This window comes from Rhinolophus sinicus, chromosome 18, assembly GCF_057876585.1.
Source record: "Rhinolophus sinicus isolate RSI-liver-muscle chromosome 18, RSI-T2T, whole genome shotgun sequence".
NCBI classification, from domain to species: Eukaryota; Metazoa; Chordata; class Mammalia; order Chiroptera; family Rhinolophidae; genus Rhinolophus; species Rhinolophus sinicus.
In genome coordinates this window covers 45,698,103-45,720,143 of record NC_142518.1, presented here as the reverse complement: position 1 = coordinate 45,720,143, position 22,041 = coordinate 45,698,103, and the positions used below count along the sequence as shown (strand labels likewise).

The 22,041-nt window shown below is 36.6% G+C and overlaps 1 protein-coding gene across 14 annotated transcripts in view; it reads left to right on the top strand.

The window, feature by feature from the left end:
* Window positions 1-22,041, top strand: part of ATRX (ATRX chromatin remodeler) — a 251,334-nt gene that overhangs the window by 216,670 nt on the left and 12,623 nt on the right. The gene's annotated exons all lie outside the window — the stretch shown is intronic.

The following is a 22,041-nucleotide window of genomic DNA, read 5'->3' as shown; positions in this document are numbered from 1 at the left end:
TTTAAAGTTCACTGATAGAGCATTTAGGAAAGAGTTTCTGTGACAACCTCTATCAAATCCCTTTGATAATGGCTTAGGACCACATGGGGGTTTAAAGCTACCCTTTTTATATTACATTTAAAATACTTTTTTAAAAAGAATCATTTCAGTTTCTGTGTTATGAAACTTTAAATCGATAATAATTTGGTTTTTTTCTTAATTATGTTATTATAGAATGTGAGTAGGATTCTTGAGTAGTCTTCGGAAATTTTTCTGTAGACAAACAAATTTGTTTGTATACCTTTAAAAGCAGACAAGCACAAATGGAATCATACCATGCATACTCTTACACAACTTGCTCTTTTCACCTGGATGTTTCTTGAACATCTCTCCATATTGGTACATATACCTCTACCATTTTAAAAACAACTGCATAGTTTTCACTTGCCTTGTTTGGTTTACCTGTTGTATCTCCAACAACTTTCCTGTCAGTTAATTAATTTTATATGGCAAGAAATATTCTTTTAAGGACTTGCACATGTTTATGTTTATAATTTTAATGATAGTGAAGTCCTTTTTCAAATTTAGCATGATTTTATATCTAATTATCATCTTTCTTAAAATTACACTTAACTTTAAACTTTAACTGTTGTGAGAAATAGCCCATGATTAGTAATATTTCTGATAGGAAGCAAACATTCCAATTTGGAAAGGAGTAATTGCTTTGAAGTTATTCGTTATATGGTAAATTTCTGATTGTACAAAATCTGTTTAATTTGATAAACATTAATTAATCACTTGCTAACTTGGAGGTGTACTCTGACGGTAAACTAAGAACAAGACATTGTCTATGCTTTAAAGAAGATAAAATCAGCAAGAAAGAAACGCTATTTAATTTTTATAGGATGTCTGGAAAGAAACCATCTGTTTTATAACTTGGCACTCTGAACCATCAAAGGTGTCAGGCTTTTTCATTTATAGACTGTACTTGCTATTTTTTTATTTTGGTGCTATTACCCTTTGCCCAAGAACAAAGAAGAACAGGGATATTAAATGCTACATTAGCACAAAATGCTTCAACTCTCCTACAGTGTTTCCCAGAAGGAAAATAATAGTGAACTTACTGATTTCTTACTGTGTTTCATACTCTGTGCTAAACAATTTGTGCAGATTACCTTCCTTAAGCCAGAAGCAACTGCAAAGCCAATAGTGCTGTTTTCATTTTCGAGGTGAAGAAATTAAGGAATGGAGAAGTTGTGTAATTTAGCTAAGTTTACACACCTAATTAGTGATGAAGCTTGCCTTCAAACCAAGTCTGCCCGACTCAAAAGCATGTACTCTTAATAATTATACTTTATTGCCCCCCAAATGGAGATTAGAAAAGTAATTCCAAGTGTAAGAAACAAGGCAGAGGATCTAGGATTCCGAGAATTGAGTGGCATTTAGAATGCTTTATTTTATTTATAATAAAGCTGGATTTTAAAATGTAGAATTATTTCACAGACAATACCATTGTGTGACATAACTGTTAATATTATATAATATAACCAGTTAAGCTTGTGGCTTGTGAAGTAAATTCCTCAAATTTATAGAAAGCCATAAAGTTTACAAAGGTCTTTCTCATACATATTTATTATCTGAAGAAACTAAAGCTTAGAGAGTTTGTAATTACCCAAGGATACATGGCCAGTAAGTGTTTGAGCTAGAACTTAACCCAGTAGTTTTCAAATTGTATTCCTTTTTTTTTCTTTTTTTTTAAAAATATAATTTTATTAGTTTCAGGTGCACAAGACAAAGCAAAACTTAGACGTTTATCATTTATATCCCTCACACTGTGTCAACCCCCCTCCCCCATCCACTATCCCTCTGACATCACACAGAGCCATTACATTTCCACTGTCTATTCCTAATGCTGTATTCCGCTTCCTGTAACCATATACATACAAATATATATATATTTGCAGAGGTGCTCCAGGGAGACCATGTGTCTAAGTGGGTAAGGAAAGGCCAGATAGGCAGCACTCCATTTCCATCAGAGTCCGGCTCCTTTTATCTCTTTTATATATTGGGCTGCAAGATAAGATTTAGTTTAAAGAGAGGATGTTATGCCCTGTTTTCTTAGATTTAAAAAAAAATTTATATTTTTAACATTTCTTACATTTCCTGTGTATTTCCCCCCTTCTTCCGCCTCCCTCCCCTCATTCCAGTTCAAGCTGTTGTCTCTCAGTCTAGTTGTGTAGGACACAGATCCCTGGCCCATACTGGTATTGTGAGCCTTGCCCACAGATCCCTGGCCCATACTGGTATTATGAGCCTTGCCTTGCACTCCCCCCCCCCCTCCGAGGTAGTTGGTCACCCGTCGTCGGTTGGACGCTCACAGCAGCTCACGCTGGCTGCCAGCCACCCATGGCGGCACACAGCAGCTCACGCCAACCTCTAGCTGCTCACAGCAGCCCAGCTCCAGGGAGAGCCGTTGTTCACAATCTTGGCTGTAGAGGGCGCAGCTCACTGGCCCATGTGGGAATCCAACCGGCGACCTTGGCATTTAGGAGCACCACGCTCCCAACCACTTGAGCCACCAGGCCGGCCCTCCTTTTTTTTTATTATTAGTTCCAGGGTGTACAAAACAATGTAATAGTTAGACATTTCAACCCTTACAAGGTGATAACCCTCCTCCCCCAATCTTATTGCCCCTCTGGCATCGTATATATCTAATATAATTCCATTGACTATTCCCTATGCTGTACTCCATATCCGGTGACCAGATAGATAGGTAAATATAGATATAGATATGTAAAATTATAGTTGACATTCAATAGTATTCAGCTTCAGGTGTACAGTGCAGTGGTCAAGCATCTACACCCTCCATGAAGTGGTCTCCCTAATAAGACAATTGCCCATCTGGCACCCTACAAAATCTTTACAACATTATTGCTTATATTCCCCAAACTGTCTTTCATATCCCTGTGGCAATATTGTAGTTACCAATTTAGGCTGTTCTAATCCCTTCCCCTTCTCCCTCTGTTACTTCCCTTTAATAAATGTTTTTAGAGCATTGTACTATAAACCATGATGGCTTTTTAACTATCACAGTAACTACAATCTACCAGGGATCTAAAAGGGAATACAGTAAAATGTATAGGAAATTGACTTGAAGGAGATGATAGTCCACTTGGGGAGAGAAAAGTAACATTCTTAAATACCAAAGAATGAAGACACTGAATGTTTTTGCCATGGTACAGTAGCTCTCCCCCACCCACCCACCCCCATTTGCGGTTTTCCTTTCCACAATTTCATTTACCCACAGTCAACTGTGGTCTGAAAATATTAAATTTCCCCAACAATCAACATCATCATAGTCATGACTCGATGACCCACGATCACCCAAAGCAGATGACTCTTCTTCTGAAATATTATCAGAAGGTCAGTAATAACCTAACACTACATCACAATGTCTGTCATTCACCTCTCCTCATCTTATCACGTGGGCATTTTATCATCTCACATCATCATAAGAAGGGTAAGTACAATACAGTGAGATATTTTGAGAGAGACCACAGTCACATAAATTTTATTACAGTAAATAGTTCTATTTTATTATTAGTTATTGTTAATCTTACTGTTCCTAGTTTATAAAATAAACTTTCTCATGGCTACGTATGTGTAGGGAAAAAAAAAAAGCATAGTATATATAGGGTTTGGTACTATCCGTGGTTTCAGGCATCCACTGGGGATCTTGAAATGTATCCCCTACGGATAAGGGGGGACTACTATATATGGTTCAAAGTGGAGGATAGAACATTCAGGTACAGTTTTGATGGAAAAAATCAGACTGATTGGCCCATAAAATGTGGTTAGTATTTAGTTGTGTTAAGGGAAGAATGTGGTGTGACTGCAAGGTGAAACAGTTTTGGCAAAGGGAAAGGTAAAAAATTATGGACCAGACTCAAGGTGTGATGAACAAATCGGCCAGATGAAGAGTTGAAATTCGATGGGTAAGGTGGGGGCAGCTTATGGAGAGCTATGAAAGGTAAATGGAGGCATTTTGAATTTAAAATAGTATTCACTATAAGTTCATGAATGGTGCTGTTGCATGATGAATGCGGGCTTTGGGAAAATTAAGTATGACAGTAAAATGCAGGATGAGGACATATAATAGGGTAATGATTATAGAGTGAATCAGACATTTCAAGAAAATAAATGATAGAACTCAATAACTGATAATAGACTATAGCTTTTCATTTGTAGGTAGTAAAATATTTAAATAATGGAACTTATTCATTAATTGATTAAAAACTTGGTTCAGGTGCCTGTGATATGCCAATCATTATGCTGGTTACTAAGGATACATTTGGTAAATAAGACTAGGTTCCTGCTCCCATGGAGCCTGTAGACTAATAAGCATACCCTAAGCAAGTAAATATAATAAAAGTTATGAGTTCTATAATAGGAACTGGTACAGTCACCAAGGAAGGACTATTCAGTCCTTTTCTTGGAAAAGTTTGAGATAGGGAGTTAACATAAGGAGGACTTGAACTGATGTTGAAAATAGAAGGGGGTAACTATTTGCATTGCTGAAGGAAAAAGTTAAAGGCCCTTCAAGAGCAGGAGCAGAAGAAAAAAAGAAATGTATGCATAAAACAGCATGGCAAGTTTCAGAAGTCTCAAGTAGTTACAAATAATGGAGTGTAAGGAGGGTGGTGGTAGAATATAAAGGTGGGTGTGGGAGGAGGTGAGAGAAAACACTGGAAAGGTAAATGGGAATCAGATCATAAAAGTCAGAGTTTGGACACTGTGTTATAAGCTGTGGGATCTTTTTAATGATTTTAAGCACAAGACCAACATCAGATTTTCATTTTAGAAAAATCACTGTGGTTATCAGTGTACAGGATGGTTTGGAGAAAAGAAAATGGATGTTAAGATACTTGTTAGGATGGTATTAAAATGATCCAGGTGAGAGAGGTAATGCATGCCTCTTTTTTTTTTTTTTAATTTTATTAAATTTATTGGAGTGACAATTGTTAGTAAAATTACATAGATTTCAGGTGTACAATTCTGTATTACATCATCTATAAATCCCATTGTGTGTTCACCCAGAGTCAGTTCTCCTTCCATCACCATATATTTGATCCCCCTTACCTTCATCTCCCACCCCCTACCCACCCCCCCCTTGAACTAAGGTGGTAGCAGTGGGGATAGAGAAGTACCAGGCACAATGTTAACTTTATTCCCTAGGCTTATATTTAGAGTTATGTAACTCTGCCTACTACTATTTGGTTTTGATTTCCTTTAACGAGAATTTGAAAATTAGTCCTCTCTGAAAATGGGTACAAATAGGTGTTTTTGATATATGTAGTGAGGGATTTCTTGGTATTTGAGCCAGGTATTTCAGAGTTGATTCCTATTATTATAGTACAACTGCAAACACCTTTCTTTTTATACATAATTTTTAAGATGAAAGACTGCTAAAAATGATACATATTCATTTCCCTCTCAAATTGCTATTATCTAAATAATGACTAAATTGTATGCCTTTTAAATTAAATTTTCTTTGTCCTTTGATAGTTCTGAAAGTGTTTATTTTCAACTTACTTGATACGTGATTATTATATCTCTTTCCGCTTTATCACTTCCTCTTTAAGTCATTATTATTTAATTCCTCTTCCTGTATTTCTATTCCTGTTTACTTTCTTTTCTTCACTTTCTAATTAAATATAATATCTCAGGCTCAATTTATGAACCGCCTGTTTTTCTTGTCTTTTTACCTTTGCAACTCTTGAACGGCAAGAACAATATGCTTTGCTGCTTTTCTTTTATTCATAGTGAATTATTTAATGCTAGCACTGTTATGTGACCTTTTTTGAAATTCTACTTGCCTTTACGGTGATATTTAACTGGACTTTTTATTGTTTTTAATGATCCATGTATCAATGAAAAGCGGTGTTAGAAGTAGACTTACTTTTGCAAGCAGTAAAATTCAAATGAAGAGTGATTTGTCTGTCACAACAGGTGTGTGAAAGGAAGAGCATTGGAGCTTTAATTCCTGTCTTCAGTTCTGTACAGAATCAGCTGTCTTAGCTCTATTCTCCACTCCACCCCATAAATTAGATTTTTTTAAATCCCCTCATTGGTTTCTTGCTGTTGTTGGTTCTGCTGCTGCTTTTCCTTTTTTGAAATATAATGATTTTCTAGTCCTGTAAACCCTTTTTTTAATACTGGGGGTGCCAAAAAAAATGTATACACATGACTTGTACTCATCTCTTGTTATCGGTATATATTGAGTATTACAATTTTAATAGTTTTTTTTCCTTTCTTAAAATGTGCATACATTTTTTTGGCACCCTCTGTATATTGATTTTAGGATCTTCCGAATCATGTCTACCAAGTGTCTGTACATCTCGTTAGTTCCGGGTAATAATGTTCCTCAGCCATTTTGAAACTTCAACATGATCTAAACTTGTGAATAGTTTAACACAAGTTTCTAGTATTAATAGATTTGTTGACTGATTCTTAACTGTTTGTTTTTTCAAAATATTAAGGTAATATATAACCTATGTTAACGTTTATGTAAATTATGTTAGGGAAAGTACCTTTTCTGGTAATAAACTTATGAATTACACAGATAACAGAGATGGAGATCTTGGTCACGGTCATGTTTCATAATATGCTTAAGTGGGTATACAGCTAAGCTATTTACCCTTTACTAAGAAAATAAATCAGTGAAACTGGCATAGAAAATGTTTTGCACTTCCTTTTTCCAGCACTGTACTACCTATGTCTTTTTAAATGTGGAGTGCGTGTTGGTAATTACAGGGAGAACAAACAGGGATTTAAACTAAAGTATCCAAAGTAAGGCTTTAGGTTTGCTTCCCCCACCCTGATGTTATGTACAATTTTCTTCTTTTGTCTTTAGTCCTTTATTCAAGGTTTAATACCTCAAAGCATAGTTTGCTGAACAGAGATGTTATTGTACAGTTTTATTAGCCAGCAGATGGTAATATAAGGTTTTGCCTTAGTCATACTTAGCATTAGAGAGAAATATACTCCAGTAAAATAACTTGATGAGAAGTAAAATAGTTAATGAACCTATTTCAGGAAGGTGCACACATTTACTTTTGAGAATAAAGGTTCAAAAGGACCATTGTAGGACAAGTGTTAGTAACCTATAGCATATTAACCACATGGTGGCACATGAACCCAGTTTTTGTTGACATGTACCTCTAAGGAGCCATATTCATAATTGAAGCATTTATGAGATTTTATATTATTTTACTACTAGTTTTAGGTGTACAAAACAACATAATGATTAGACATTTATACCCCTGACAAAGTGATAACCCCAGCAAGTCTCCTACCCCTGTGACATTGTATATAGTTATTACAGTACCATTGACTATATACCCTACGCTATACTTTACATCCTGTGACTATACACACACACACACACACACACACACACACACACACACAGATAAATATATACACATTTTCTGAAAAGAAACTATATTAATTGTAATGATATATACCAATAACAAAAGATGAATACAAGTCACGTTTGACTTCTGCAACTACAAGAGGTGCTCAAAGTGGTTACCATCAGCTTCCAGACACTTCTGATTATGGCAAATTACTGCTGGAGCATAGATAACATCTCTTAAATGTGTATACATTTTTTTTGGCTTCCTCAGTACGTATATGAGGTCCAACAATTAAGTTGGCAAACTTGTTTGGTATCAGAGGGATTATTCATTATGAATTTGTACCAACTGGACAGTTAACCAAGTTTACTATTTGGAAGTGCTGAAAAGGCCTGCGTGAAATCACCTGAACTTTTCGCCAAAAATTCATGGCTCTTGCATCAAACAATACACCAGCTCAGGATGGCACTGTTTGTGAGGGAATGTTTAGCCAGTTAACATATAACTGCATTGGAAAACCCTCCCTATTTACCTGATAGCATCCAATGACATCTTTCTTTACCCGAAGATAAAGGAAATATTGAAAGGAAGACATTTTGATGACATTCAGGATATCAAGGGTAATACGACGACAGGTCTGATGGCCATTCCAGAAAAAGAGTTCCAAAATTGCTTTGAAAAGTGGACTAGGCGCTGGCATCAATGCATAGCTTCTCAAGGGGAGTACTTCAAAGATCACCATAGTGATTTTCAGCAATGAGGTATATAGTATTTTCTAGGATGAGTTCACGAACTTAATTGTCAGACCTTGTATATGGGTGTATATAATTAGAGTTGACATTCAGTATCATTTTACATTGGTTTCAGGTGTACAGTGCAGGGGTTAGGCATTTATATAATCTGTGACGTGATCCCCTCAAAGAGTCCAGTACCCATCTGGCACCCTACATAATCTTTACAACATTATTGATTCCCCATAGTGTATTTCAGAGTCCCGTGACTATTTTCTGACTACCAATTTGTACTTTCTAATCCCTTCACTTTCTCACCCATCTCCCCAAACCCTCTCCCATCTAGAAACCATCAGTTTTTTCTCTATCTATGAGGCTATTTCTGTTTTGTTTGCTAGCTTATTCTATTCTTTATATCCCGCATATAAGTTGAGATATGGTATTTGTCTTTTTCAGTCTGACTTATTTCACTTAGCATAACTTCCTCTAAGGCCATCCACGTTGTTGCAAATGGTAAGATTTTATGCTTTTTAATGGCAGCGTAATACTCCATTTTATAAATGTACCACAGTTTATTTATCCAATCGTCTATTATGGCATTTTGGTTGTTTCCATATATTGGCTATTGTGAGTAGTGCTGCAGTAAACATAGGGATGCATATATCTTTTCAAATTAGTGTTTTGGATTTCTTTGAATAAGTACCCAGGAGTGGAATTGCTGGGTGATAAGGTAGTTCTATTTTTAATTTTTTGAGGAACCTCCATACTGTTTTCCGTAGTGTCTGTACCAATTTGCAATCCCACCAACAATGCACGAGGGTTCCCTTTTCTCCACATCCTCACCAACGCTTGTTGTTTGTTGATTTTTGCATGATAGCTATTCTGACAGGAGTAAAGTGGTATCTCATTGTGATTTTTATTTCCATATCTCTGATGATTAGTGACATTGAGCATATTTTCATATGTCTATGGGCAATGTGTATGTCCTCTTTGGAGAAATGTCTCTTCAGGTCCTCTGCCCATTTTTTAATTGGATTGTTTTGATTTTTTTTGGTGTTGAGTTGCATTAGGTTTTTATAAATTTTTGGTATTAACCCCTTATCAGATGTATCCTTGGCAAATATCTTCTCCCATTAGGTAGAATATCTTTTTGTTTTGTTGATGGTTTCCTTTGATGTGCAAAAACTTTTTTGTTTGGTGTAGTCCCATTTGTTTAATTTTCTTTTGTTTCCCTTTCCCGAGGAGATATATCAGTAAAAATATTACTAAGGGTAGTGTCTGAGAGTTTATTTCCTATATTTTCCTCTACGAGTTTTATGGTTTCGGGTCTTACATTTAAGTCTTTTAATCCATTTTGAGTTAATTCTTGTATGTGGCGTAAGGTGATCTAGTTTCTTTTTTTTTTTTTTTTGCATGTTTCTGTCCAGTTTTTCCAGCACCATTTATTAAGTAGACTCTTTACCCCAGTGTAAATTCTTTCTTTCTTTGTCATAGATTAAATGACCATAGGCATGGATTTATTTCTGGGCGCTCTATTCTGTTCCATTGATCTATGTGTCTGTTTTTATGCCAATACCATGTTGTTTTGATTACTATAACCTTATAGTATAGTTTGATACCAGGTAGCATGATACCTCCCACTGTTGTTCTTTCTCAGGATTGCCGTGGCTATTAGTGTCTTTAATGGTTCCATATAAATTTTAGGATTATTTGTTCTAGTTCTATGAATAACACCGTTGGTATTTTGATAGGGATTGTGTTGAATCTGTAGATTGTATTAGATAGTATGGACATTTTAACTATTTTAATTCTTCCTATCCATGAGCATGGTGTATGTTTCCATTTATTTGTCTCTAAATTCTCTCTTCAATGTCACAATTTTCTGAGTACAGGTCTTTTTCATTCTTGGTTAAATTTATTCCTAATAAGTATTTTACTTTTTGATGCAGTACTTATTGGGATTGTTTTCTTAATTTCTCTTTCTGATAGTTTGTTATTGGTGTATAAACATGCAACTGATTTCTCAATATTGATTTTGTATCCTGCTACTTTACTAAATTCATTTATCAGTTCTAATAGTTTTCTGGTGGAATCTTTGGGGTTTTTCATATACAGTACATGTCACCTGCATATAATAACACTTTTACTTCTCCCTTTCCAATTTGTATGCCTTTTATTTTATTTTTCATGTCTGATTGCTGTGGCTAGAACTTCCAGCACTGTGTTGAATAAATGGTGTGAAAGAGAACATCCTTGTTATGTTCCTGATCTTAAGGAGAATGGTTTTAGCTTTTCCCCATTGAGTATATTAGCTGTGGGTATGTCATACATGGTCTTTATTATGTTCAGATATGTTCTCTCTATTCCCACTTTGCTGAGAGTTTTTATCATAAATGAATATTGGATTATGTTAAATGTTTTTCGGCATCGATATGACCATATGGTTTTTATTTTTCATTTTGTTTATGTGGTGTATCCTGTTAATTAATTTGTGAATATTGAACCAACCTTGCATTTCAGGAATGAATCCCATTTGATTGTGGTATATGATCTTTTTAATGTGTTGCAGAATTCGGTTTGCTATTTTTTTTCCATTTTTAAAAATTAGTTTCAATTGTACTAAGCAACATAATAGTTAGACATTTAAACCCGTTGTAAAGTGATAACCCACTCCCCAAGTTACTACCCCTTTGACATTTTATATAGCTGTTACAATACCACGTCCTGTGACTATATATACCTATATATTTAGTTATAGTTGACATTCAATATTATTCTACTTCAGCGTCAGGTGTATAGCCCATTGGTCAGGCATCTATATAGTCTATGACATGATTCCTCTGATAAGTCCAGTGTCCATCTGGCACCTTACATGATCTTTACAACATTGTTGATTATATTCCCCATACTGTATTAACTACCAATTTGTATTTCTTAATGCCTTCACCTTTTTTACCCTACCCCCAACCCCGTTCCAAACTATCACCCTGATAGATCTAGTACCTATCTGGCACCATGCCTAGTTATTACAATATTATTTAGTATATTCCTTATGCTATATCCTACATCCCCATGACTACTATAACAACCAATTTGTACTTCTTAATTCCTTCCCCTTTCACCCATCCTTAACCCCCCTCCTATCTTAATGAAGTCCCTCTAAGATTCCTTGTAATACTGGTTTGGTGGTGATGAACTCCTTTAGCTTTTTCTTGTTTGGGAAGCTCCTTATCTGTCCTTCAGTTCTAAATGACAGACTTGCTGGGTAGAGTAATCTTGGTTGTATGTCATTGCTTTTCATCACTTGGAATATTTTCTGCCACTCCTTTCTTGCCTGCCTGCAAAGTTTCTGTTGAGAAATCAGCTGACAGTTTTATGAGGGCTCCCTTGTAGGTAACTAACTGCTTTTCTCTTGATGCTTTTAAGATTCTCTCTTTGTATTTGACCTTTGGCGTTTTAATTATGATGTGTCTTGGTGTTGGCCTCTTTGGGTTCATCTTGTTTGGGACTCTGTGCTTCATGGACTTGAATGTCTATTTCCTTCACCAGGCTAGGGAAGTTTTCTGTCATTATTTCTTCAAATAGGTTTTCAATTCCTTGCTCTTTCTCTTCTTCTCCTGGTACCCCTATAATGCAAATGTTGGTACGCTTGATATTGTCCCAGAGGCCCCTTAAACTCTCCTCAACTTTTCGGATTCTGGTTTTTTTTTGTGTTTTTTTTTTGTTTTCTTGCTATTCTGGTTGGGTGTTTTCTACTTCCTTATCTTCTACATCGCTAGTTGGATCCTCTGCTTCATCTAATCTGTTGATTCCCTGCAATATATTCTTCATTTCTGTTATTGTATCCTTTATTTCTGATTCATTCATTTTTATGGTTTCCACCTCCATTTTTATGCTTCCTATCTTCTTTCAAAGTTCTCCCTGAGCATTCTTATTACCAGTGTTTGGAACTGTGTGTCTGATAGATTGCTCATCTCCATTTCGCTTAGTCCTTTTTCTGGACCTTTATTCTGTTCTTTTATTTGGGACATGTTTCTTTGTCTCTCCATTTTGGCTGCCTCCCTGTGTTTGTTTCTGAGTATTAGGTAGAGCTGCTATGTCTTCCGGTCTTAGCAGAATGGCCTTATGTAGTAGGTGTGCTGGGGTTCAATGGTGCAGTCTTTTTGGTCACGTGAGCCATGCGCTCCAAGTGTATCCCTTGTGTGGGTGGCGTGTGCCCTCCTCTCGTAGTTGAGCCTTCATTGATAATTGCACATCAGTGGGAGGGACTGACTGTTGGGCTCACTGGTTGTGAGGACTGGCTTTAACTACAGTGAAAGAGTTGTTCTGCAGGGGCTGACCCTATGGCTCCAGCTTGTTTTGAAGTCGGCCACTGGGGTAGCCAGCTCCAGGACCACCTTGGAGGGGATCTGCTGTATGTCTACTTTAGCCACAGCCCATGCCCCACTCAGGGCCACCCAGTGGGATGCAGAAAGAAATCCACAGGTGGCTGCTGTTAGTGCTGTGCTTGGAAGCGCCTTGAGAGGCCAAGCCGAGAACCTAGGCCGGCTGCCGCTAGTGCCATCTTAGGGCTGGTCAGCCAGAGGTAGAGGACGTGTCCAAGCCAGATGCTGCTTGTCTGGGTTCCGCGAACCTTTGAGATTCTAGGAAAGTTTGCAGCTTGAGCCAAGGCAGGCGGTCTGCATGAAAAAGCTGCTGGAAGCGGCCTAGGAGTACCCAAAAGTTGGGCGGGGCAAACTAACTGCAGATATTCAGATATGGCGGCCATCTATGTTCATGCGCCACGAAGGGGTAGGGCTCAACAAAGAAACAGTGGCCTCTGCCAGTTCCCCCATCCGGGAGAAAGCTGCATCTCCAGCCCCCATCCCAAGCCAGACAACTCAATTCCCCACCATTTGTCCCTGCCGCCTTTCTAGCTGCTACCCCAGCACTGGAGCTCAGAACAAGTGATTTTCTTGGTGGTTAAGTCCGCATGTAGTCCCTTTAAAAGGAGTGCCTGTGAGTGCTGCTGTACTCAGTCTCACTCAGTCACAATCTCCGCTGGTTTTTGCAGCCAGCAATTACGGGGACTTCTCTTCCTGGCACTGGAACACTGGACTGGAGTGGGGCTGGGATCTCTTGCCCTTCTAGGGGATGGTGAGGGACCCCCACAGCCGAAATAGCCCTCCCAATATTTAATGGTCACATGTGAGTGTGGGACCAGAGCCTGTTCCGCGTCTCTGGCCCTCCTACCAGTCTGGAGGTGGCTTCTTCTGGACGTCCTTAGTTGAAAGGCTTCAGTTCAGCTTGATTTTAGGTGATTCTCAATAATGGCTGTTTTGTAGATTAGTTATAATTTTGATGTGGTTGTGAGAGAAGATAAGCACAGCATTTACCTACTGCGCCATCTTGGTTCCTCCCTTCGGTTTGTTAATAGTTTTCTGAAGATTTTTACATCTATGTTCATTAGGGATATTGGCCTATAGTTTTGTTTTGTAATGTCTTTGCCTAGTTTTGGAATCAGGGTAATGGTGGCCTCATAAAATTAACTTTGGAGCCTTCCCTCCTCTTGGATTTTATAAAATAGTTTGATGAGAATAAGGGTTAACTCTTTGTTGAATGTTTGGTAAAATTCACCTGTGAAGCCATCTGGTCAAGGACTTTTGTTTCTTGGGAGCTTGTTGATTAGTGATTCAATTTTGTTGGTAGCAATCAGTCCCTTCAAGTTTCCTGTTTCTTCTTGGTTCAACCCTGGAAGATTGTATGCTTCTAAGAAATTATTCTTTCTTTTCCAGATTGTCCAATTTGTCGGCATACTGTTGCTCATAGTATTTTCTTAAAATTTTTTGTATTTCTGTGGTGTCAGTTGTCACTTCTCTTTCGCTTCTGATTTTAGTTATTTGGGTCCTCTTTTTTTTTTTTTTTTTTTTTTGATGAGTCTGGTTAAAGTTTTGTTAGTTTTGTTTATCTTTTCAAAAAACCAGCTCTCGGTTTCATTGATCTTTGTGTGTGTGTGTGTGTGTGTGTGTGTGTGTGTGTGTGTGTATAAAATTAGTCTATTTAATTTAATTCCACTATGATCTTTATTATTTCCCTCCTTCTACTCACTTTGGGCTTTGTTTGCTGTTCTTTTTCCAGTTCCCTTAGGTGTAAAGACAGACTGTTGATTTGAGATTTTTTTTTTTTAGGTATGCCTGCATTGCTATGAATTTTCCCTCCCATAGATTTTGGATCATTGTGAGCATATATGAGGTTTGATGTCATTGTCTCCCACTTTGCCTCTTAAAACAAGTTGTTTCTATATTTGTATTCACTGGCATAAAAATTATTATTATTGACTTACTCGTCTGAATGAGACTAGATCACCAGAAATCATAATACATTTCTTTGTAGGTTATAAAAATTCTCCTATTCAGTGTTTGCTGGGGTGGTTGGTGCCAAGTAAAAAGGTTACCCTTTCCCAGGTAACCTACCAACCACACTTTTTAGGGTGTAATCTCAGGCAAGCCACATAAGCTTTTCAAGCCTCACTTCTCTCAATAAGAAGATAGTAGGACCTACTTAACAAAGGAGATTATCCATGTAAAGCACATTTCCTTGCACATAGTAAGTGCTCAAATGTTAGCTGCTATTTTGTTTACATAATTTTTTACTAATATTGCCATTATATACTCAGTTCATTTCTCTGAAACCTGTGTAGACTTAAATTTTTGAAATTTCACAGGAGTCATGTGAGGTTCTAATCCTAGAAGATTAAGCTTGACATATCACAGATCAGGGGAAGACTGAAAACATTTAGGGGCCAGAGGCAGTAATCTCAGCTAGGTTACATAAGAGACAGGTATTTGAGGCTTGAATTCCCCTGGAAATCAATTATAATCAAGAAGGAATATAATAACATTTAATTACTAGATACTGGTAATCATTTTGAGTGATGGTAGCATACATTTGACTATGAACTATTAACCTTTCTAACATTCAAGGATTTTTTCCTTAGGTAATATATACAGTTTTAGAAGATTGTCTACCTTATAGCCCCCTGATAATTCTGTAGTAATTCTTAAAAGTGAAGATGTGTTTCTAGTGTCCCTCCACAAACTACAATGTAAAAACTTGTTAATAGACTGACCATCCTTTATTTAAAGTGCTGCTTTGTATCTTGTTTTGATTGAATCACTTTATAACACAAGAAAAACCATTAAGGAGCCAGAGTCACAAAGTATTTTAGGGGAAACATTTGGGTTAAGGAGACCGTGGTGTCAGTAATGCCCCTAAATAGCAGACTCCCTAACCCTGGAAAGCTTTTTCAAATCACTGCTAATGGAAACATCAACATATGTGAAGCCTCCTTGCTGACGGAATTGCAGGTGGAATGCAAGATTTCATTAGGGAGGGTTTGAAGCAGATCATGGAACTTCTCAAATTAACATAGCAAGTTTGTATTTAGTAAATGCTCATTGATTAAATGAATTAAGTAGTGGGAACATTTTTGGCTTAATAGACAAATTGAAAGATGCATCTGTTCTCTCTACATTATAAGCTTCCTACTAGCCTATGAGGGCAAGGATTGTGTCACTGTATCTTCACTGTATCCACAGCACCTGGCATGTTACCTAGCACATAGCAACTATTCAATAAAATTGTGATATGTGAACAAATGAATTTTTGTCCTAAAATTACGAGCTTGCTGTTGTAAGTAAATGGTTGACATGCCTTTAAAATAGAATTTTTTCTTATGTGTAGTTCTTAGACTAACCTGCAGCTTGATAAAAATGCAGATTCCTGGCTTCATCCAAGATGTAGTGCATGAATTTGGGGGTTGGGGTGGGGAATTTATTTTAACGAGGTCCACCATTGTTGTGGGTACAAGGTATGTAGTAGCATGATTTGCCTTTATAATCATTGTCAGCTAAATCTTTGAATTAATAATAATGAGCAGTTACTAACATTTACTGAGTGTTTTTTATGCTAGGCACTGTACCAAGGGTTTACTAGTCTTCAATCATTTAATCCTTATAGCCACCTTACAAAACTGGTGCAGTTTATTTCTATTTTATAGATAATGAAATTATGGCATAGAGAAGTGGTGGCACCTACATTTGATTTCAGTGCCATGACGCCAGAGCTCATACTCTTTAACCATTACACTATTGTGCTGACATTAATATGTTACATGATGAAACTTGTGGAAGAAGTAGATTGAGGCGCTCTCCTTTGATATGATTTCACACTTCTTTTTTATTTCCAACTTTTTTATTGCGATATTATTGACATGTAACATTATATTCGTTGAAGGTGTATAACATAATGATTCTATCTATGTATATATTATGAAATGATCACCATAGTAATCTAGTTAACATCCATCACCACAGATTTTTTTCTTGTGATGAGAACTTCTAAGATCTACTCTCTCAGCAACTTTCAAATATGCAATACAGTGTTATTAACTACAGTCACCATGATGTACATTATATCGCCGGGACTTACTCATCTTATAACTGAAAGCTTGTTCCCTTTGACAAACATCTCCCCATTTTACACATACACCCCCAGTAGTCTACTCTGTTTCTGTAAATTCAGTATTTTTTAAATTCCACATATAAGTGAGATCATACAGTATTTGTCTTTCCCAATCTGACTTCACTTAGCATAATACCCTCAAGGTCTATCTATGTTCTTGGCTGAATTATATTCCATGGTGTGTGTGTGTGTGTGTGTGTGTGTGTGTGTGTGTAATTGTCTTTACCCATTCATCCATCAGTAGACACTTAGGTTATTTCCATGTCTTGGCTATTGCAAATAATGTGATGAACATGGGGGTGCAGATATCCTTTCAACTTAGTGTATTTTTCCTTTCGATAAATACCCAGAAGTGGAATTGCTGGGTCATATGGTAGATCTGTTTTTAGTGATTTCGAGGAACCTCCATACTGTTTTCCATAATGGCTGTACCAATTTTTATTCTCATTAACAGTGCACAAGGGTTCCTTTTTTTCCACATCCTCACACTTTCTTCTTAATTAATACTGTGGGTTCATGGAAAGGCATTTTCAATGTTATCAATGTATGTAATATTGGAAAGTACTGATTTCATCCTTTAGTTACTGCAAAATTCTAGGGTGGCAAAGCTGGTCCCAGTCCTCCTTCATTACTTTTGATGCCGTACCTATTGATCTTCAGCCCTGAATCGGTATAGCCAAATGATTGGAAGCAGGAGTCCTCAGGCCCACCTTGGTTTGAATCTTGACCTTAGTCAAGTTATTGCACTAATCTGTGCCTCAGTTTCTTGATCTATAATTCTGAGAATTTATGTCTGTTATTCTTCAAAAATCTCATCCTCTCCATTTTTATTTTCATCTCCTTTTGAGACTGTTGTTACTAAATGCTTGCCCTTCTGCTTTTAGCTTCCATATCTTCTAGCTTCTCTTTTGCATTTCCTATTTCTTTAGCCTTTCCTTCTGTCTTCTGGAAGAGTGCCTCAATCTGATGTCCTAACTCATTAAGTTATTCTTCAGTTCTCCTGCTGTTTATACTATCCATTGAGTTATTTATTTCAGGGATAATTTTTATCCCTAGTATTTCATTTTGACTCTTAGATAATTTTTATTTTAATTTCATATTGATATTTTCCCTTGTTTCCTTAAGTATACTTGTCATGCTTATTTTGAATTTTTGGCACATTTTTCATAACTTTGCTTCAGATTGCATATGGTGCCAGTTTGTTGTCACCCCAGGGGTGCCGTGTGTGTGTGTGTGTGTGTGTGTGTGTGTGTGTGTGTGTGTTTAAGTTCCTAGAATTTATGTTTCCTTTTCCCTTCTTTAGTTTCTGCAGCTTGATTGTGAAGGAGAGAGCCAGCAGCCCACATTGATTCCTAGTTTTAGAAATTTCATCAGTAATATGGGGATAATAGTATGTACTTCATAGAGTTATGAAAATTAGATATTCCATGTGAAGTTCTTAGAACAGTGTTAACATGCAAGTTACACATTCAATTTAGCTTTAAAAAATCTATAAAGAGGTGACTTGGATACAGATCCCTGCGTTAGAAAACTGTTTTGAAATATTAAAATATAGGACTAACTAGAGGTAAAAAGGGTACTGACCAGTCTTTTAGACTTTGGGCTATCTCAGAATTCTGCCACATAATCTAGTGTTGTCTGTCTCCCTTATCGCAAAGAAAATACGAAAAAAATGGTTATTTTTTTTCCTATTTTGAAAACTTTCAAACCAGAAAAATAGAACGAATACTCATATACCCATCACCTAGATTTAGTAATTCATAATAGTTTACCACGTTTACTTCCTTTATGAAATATTTTAAGTTACAAGATTGTATTTCACTTGTAAATATTTCAGTATAAATCTCTGAAATATAAAGACATTTTTAAAACAATAACAGCTGTATTTATTTGATATTACTGTGTTTAGGGTACCTTATAGACAGGATACTGATGCAGAGAGCTTAAGTAACCTGCCCAGTCACCCAGTTATTAATATACAACTGGGACTCCAACCCAGTCTGTTCTCACAGGCCCTGTGCTGACCCCCACGACAGTTCCAGTCCATTTGTAACTGTTTAATGGTGCGTCTCTTCCACTGACAGGAAGCCCATCTGTAGCAGAAACCATAACTGATTGAAAATCCATTCCTTTATCCCTCAGTAGATGTTGGTGATGTTGAAGCTCCTACATTCTCTGTGCTTCTCCCTCTGAACACTCCCTGGGTGAGCTTTTGGCTTCAGTTCCTACCTCCTGGAGGAAAACTTCTAGAGAAGGTGTTATGGTTGACTCTGTAATCTCTGTTGCACCTTGGGTGATTAGTTTGAGCCTATTATATTGATTCCATTCTTCTTACCAGTAATTGGTTTAGAAATAGGAGTATGTTCTGGTCCTGTCCATTGAGACTAAGGGAACATTTGCTGTGGGGCTTCTGGGAAAGGTTTCCTCACTCCTAGGAGCTAGCCACTGGAAGTCACAGTCTCTTCTTTAGGGGAATGTTGTCAAGTCTGGATGTGTACTAGAACTGCTGCAGCTATTGTGCTAAGAGCTGAGGATGGAACCAACAGCAAGGATGGAGGAGTGGAAAGCCTGAAGGGGTCTTTGTCTTTGACGGCACTCAGTCTGCTGACCCTAGAGGCCACCCTAATGCTGAACTTCTTCATATAAGGAAATTAAACATTGTGACTGCTCAAGCCATTGAGAGTGGGTTTTCTGATATATGTAGCAAAAACACATGCTTACTGATACAACCAGGGCAGCATTATGACTTTTGTGGGCCCTTTCCTACAGAAAAATTTCTTCTTAAATCATAATTTATGATTGCAATGGCATAAATATGAATATATTAATATTACATATTAAAACGTCTTTGGTGAAGATGTTTCTTATATAACCACAATACCATAAAATTAATAACTTCTTAATTCCCTAACGTCATCTAATATCACAGCCATATTCAAATTACACCACTGTCTTTTATAGGTGCTTTGTTCAAATCAGGATCCACTCAAGGTACACATATTGCATTTGGTTGTTGTGTCTCTTCGTTAATTTTCTTTTAATTTAGTGCAGTCACTTCCCCTCCATTCCGGATTTGTTTATTTCCTGATGGTGTGTTTGAACTTCTATCTTATATATTCATAAATGAAATTAGATCCAAAGGCTTAATTAGATTCATGGCAAATATTTGTGGCAAGAATGGTTTACAGATGATGTGTAAAAGGAGATTAATATTTAAAAAAAAAACACAGGGTAAAGCAAGGTATGAGGAAAAAGAAGCCATACATATTGAGTGCTTGTGCTATGTTCCTGTAAATGCATTATCTCATATAATCCTTACAATTACCATATGAATTACAGGTGGTACTGTCCCTTTGAAGTAAGGGACTAGGCTCTGGGAGATGGCCCAACTATTAAGAACCAAAGTTAGGGTTCAAAAAGAGAAGGAAAAAAATCAAACAAGGCCTTTATCATTACATAAACATACAATATTTTACTAACAAATCACTTGCTGTCTTTGTCTCAATGTCTGGTAAAATAAGAGCAACAAATTGACTTGACCCTCACAAATAAATTGCTCAGGCTTATCATGCTTTAATGTTAGATAATGAGAGTTATCCTTGAAGCATCAGCTAAAATATTTAACATGTGTATATACATTCACAGGACATGTAATGCCTTATTGGTCCTTCTGTGACTATGATGGCCATATATCTAAGATTTTCTAAGACAATTCTGATGTCAGATAATTTGTCCTATCAAACATTTCCTGAATTTTTAGAAAAATTCAGTTAAGGTATAAAACCCCTCTCTCTCTATGGGAATATATTGTGTGTTTTTTTTAAAGTGAGAGTCTGCTTTAGACCTTTGGAAAAGGTTGGAAGTAAGAGAAAGTGGTAAACAACAGTAGAGTTCTCCCAGTTAGTTCACCATCAGAAGAGAGGGATTAAATTCTGTCAGATATTACTGGTGGATGGATAGGGTCAGGTGTGAGAATTGACCATTAGATTTAGTAGTGCAAAGGTCATTGGTAAACCAGGCCCTGTGCTAAGCACTTCATGTGTAATATTTAATCTGTACAGTAATCCTGTGAAGTAGATACTTATTAGGCCCATTTTACAGACCAGGAAACTGAGTTTCAGGGAGATAACTCGAGGACATAGGGTTGGTAAGTGTTAGAACTAGGATTTAAACCCAGTAAGACTCTAGACCTGTACTGTCCAATACAAGAGCCAGTAGTTATTTCCATTGAAATTAATTGAAATGAAATTAAATTAAAACTTTAGTTCTTCAGTCACATTAATCACATTTTCAGGTGCTCAGTAGCCACATGTGGCTAGTAACTACTGTATTGGACAGCGCAGACAGAGAACACTTCCATCATTTCCCAGAGTTCTTTTGGATAGCAGTATACCAGAGCCTGTGATCTTAACCACTACAAATAAAGCCTCTTAATTTACACAGTTATAAATATATCTGTATTTTTTTTCACTTAAACTAAATTCTGCCATTAAATTTTCCTCTGAAATGCAGAAGGCTGATACAGGTCTTCTTTTTACCAAATCAGTTGACTCCAGCAAAATTATATTGGTCTTTACAACTTAAGCAGTCTGGTCATGAAATTGTTGTATAGAGAAACCTGGGGAAGCAAGGCTATACATGTGTCCGTTCACTCTTTTCCATTTTCATTTAGGGGAGTTGAGAAGGACATAACTAACATGTTGGAGTGATCAGTGATCCTGAATATAGGTACTTGAGTGTCACAATATCTGTATCTTAATATCCTACAGTGTGTTACTTAGTTGGTTTAGTTGGCTGACTCAAATATGTCTTGTAGCATCTAGGAGTAGGAGCAGTGGAAAATTGAAGCTGTTATGCTTTTAGGGGAATTAAGTAGGCAAATGCCACACTTCTGTCTCTTCAATTACTGATGTTTCCATGACCAAGCTTTTTACATCAAATGTAATAGTTTGGACCTTTAAAGGAATATAAATTGTGGGAGAGATTTGGTCAATATAAGAATCACTAGATAACCTTATTTATATCATTTTTTTACCATTTTACCTTTTAATGTTTTCTTTAAGATGTAATTTGAACTGCTAAGTAGTTGCTTTCATTCCTATTGTGTATGTCTTCTATGTCCTTTTTATAGCATGCTTATAGTTGAGTTAGAGGATGCACCACTGTTTCTGAAATGTAGAGATAAGGGGAAGTCCAGATTGTGTAGCATGAGAATTCAGTTCCAATTCAGGCTCTACTTGAAAAGCTATATAACCTCTAAAATGTTACTGCAATCAATATAAAATCTAGAATGATATACTCTTTACTTCACAGTGACTGGCTTGTCTCAAGTGTTATAATAATTGTAATGGATAATTAATTTGTAAAGGTTAAATGCTAAGTATAATATCTAGTTCTTTAAATGTTAAATT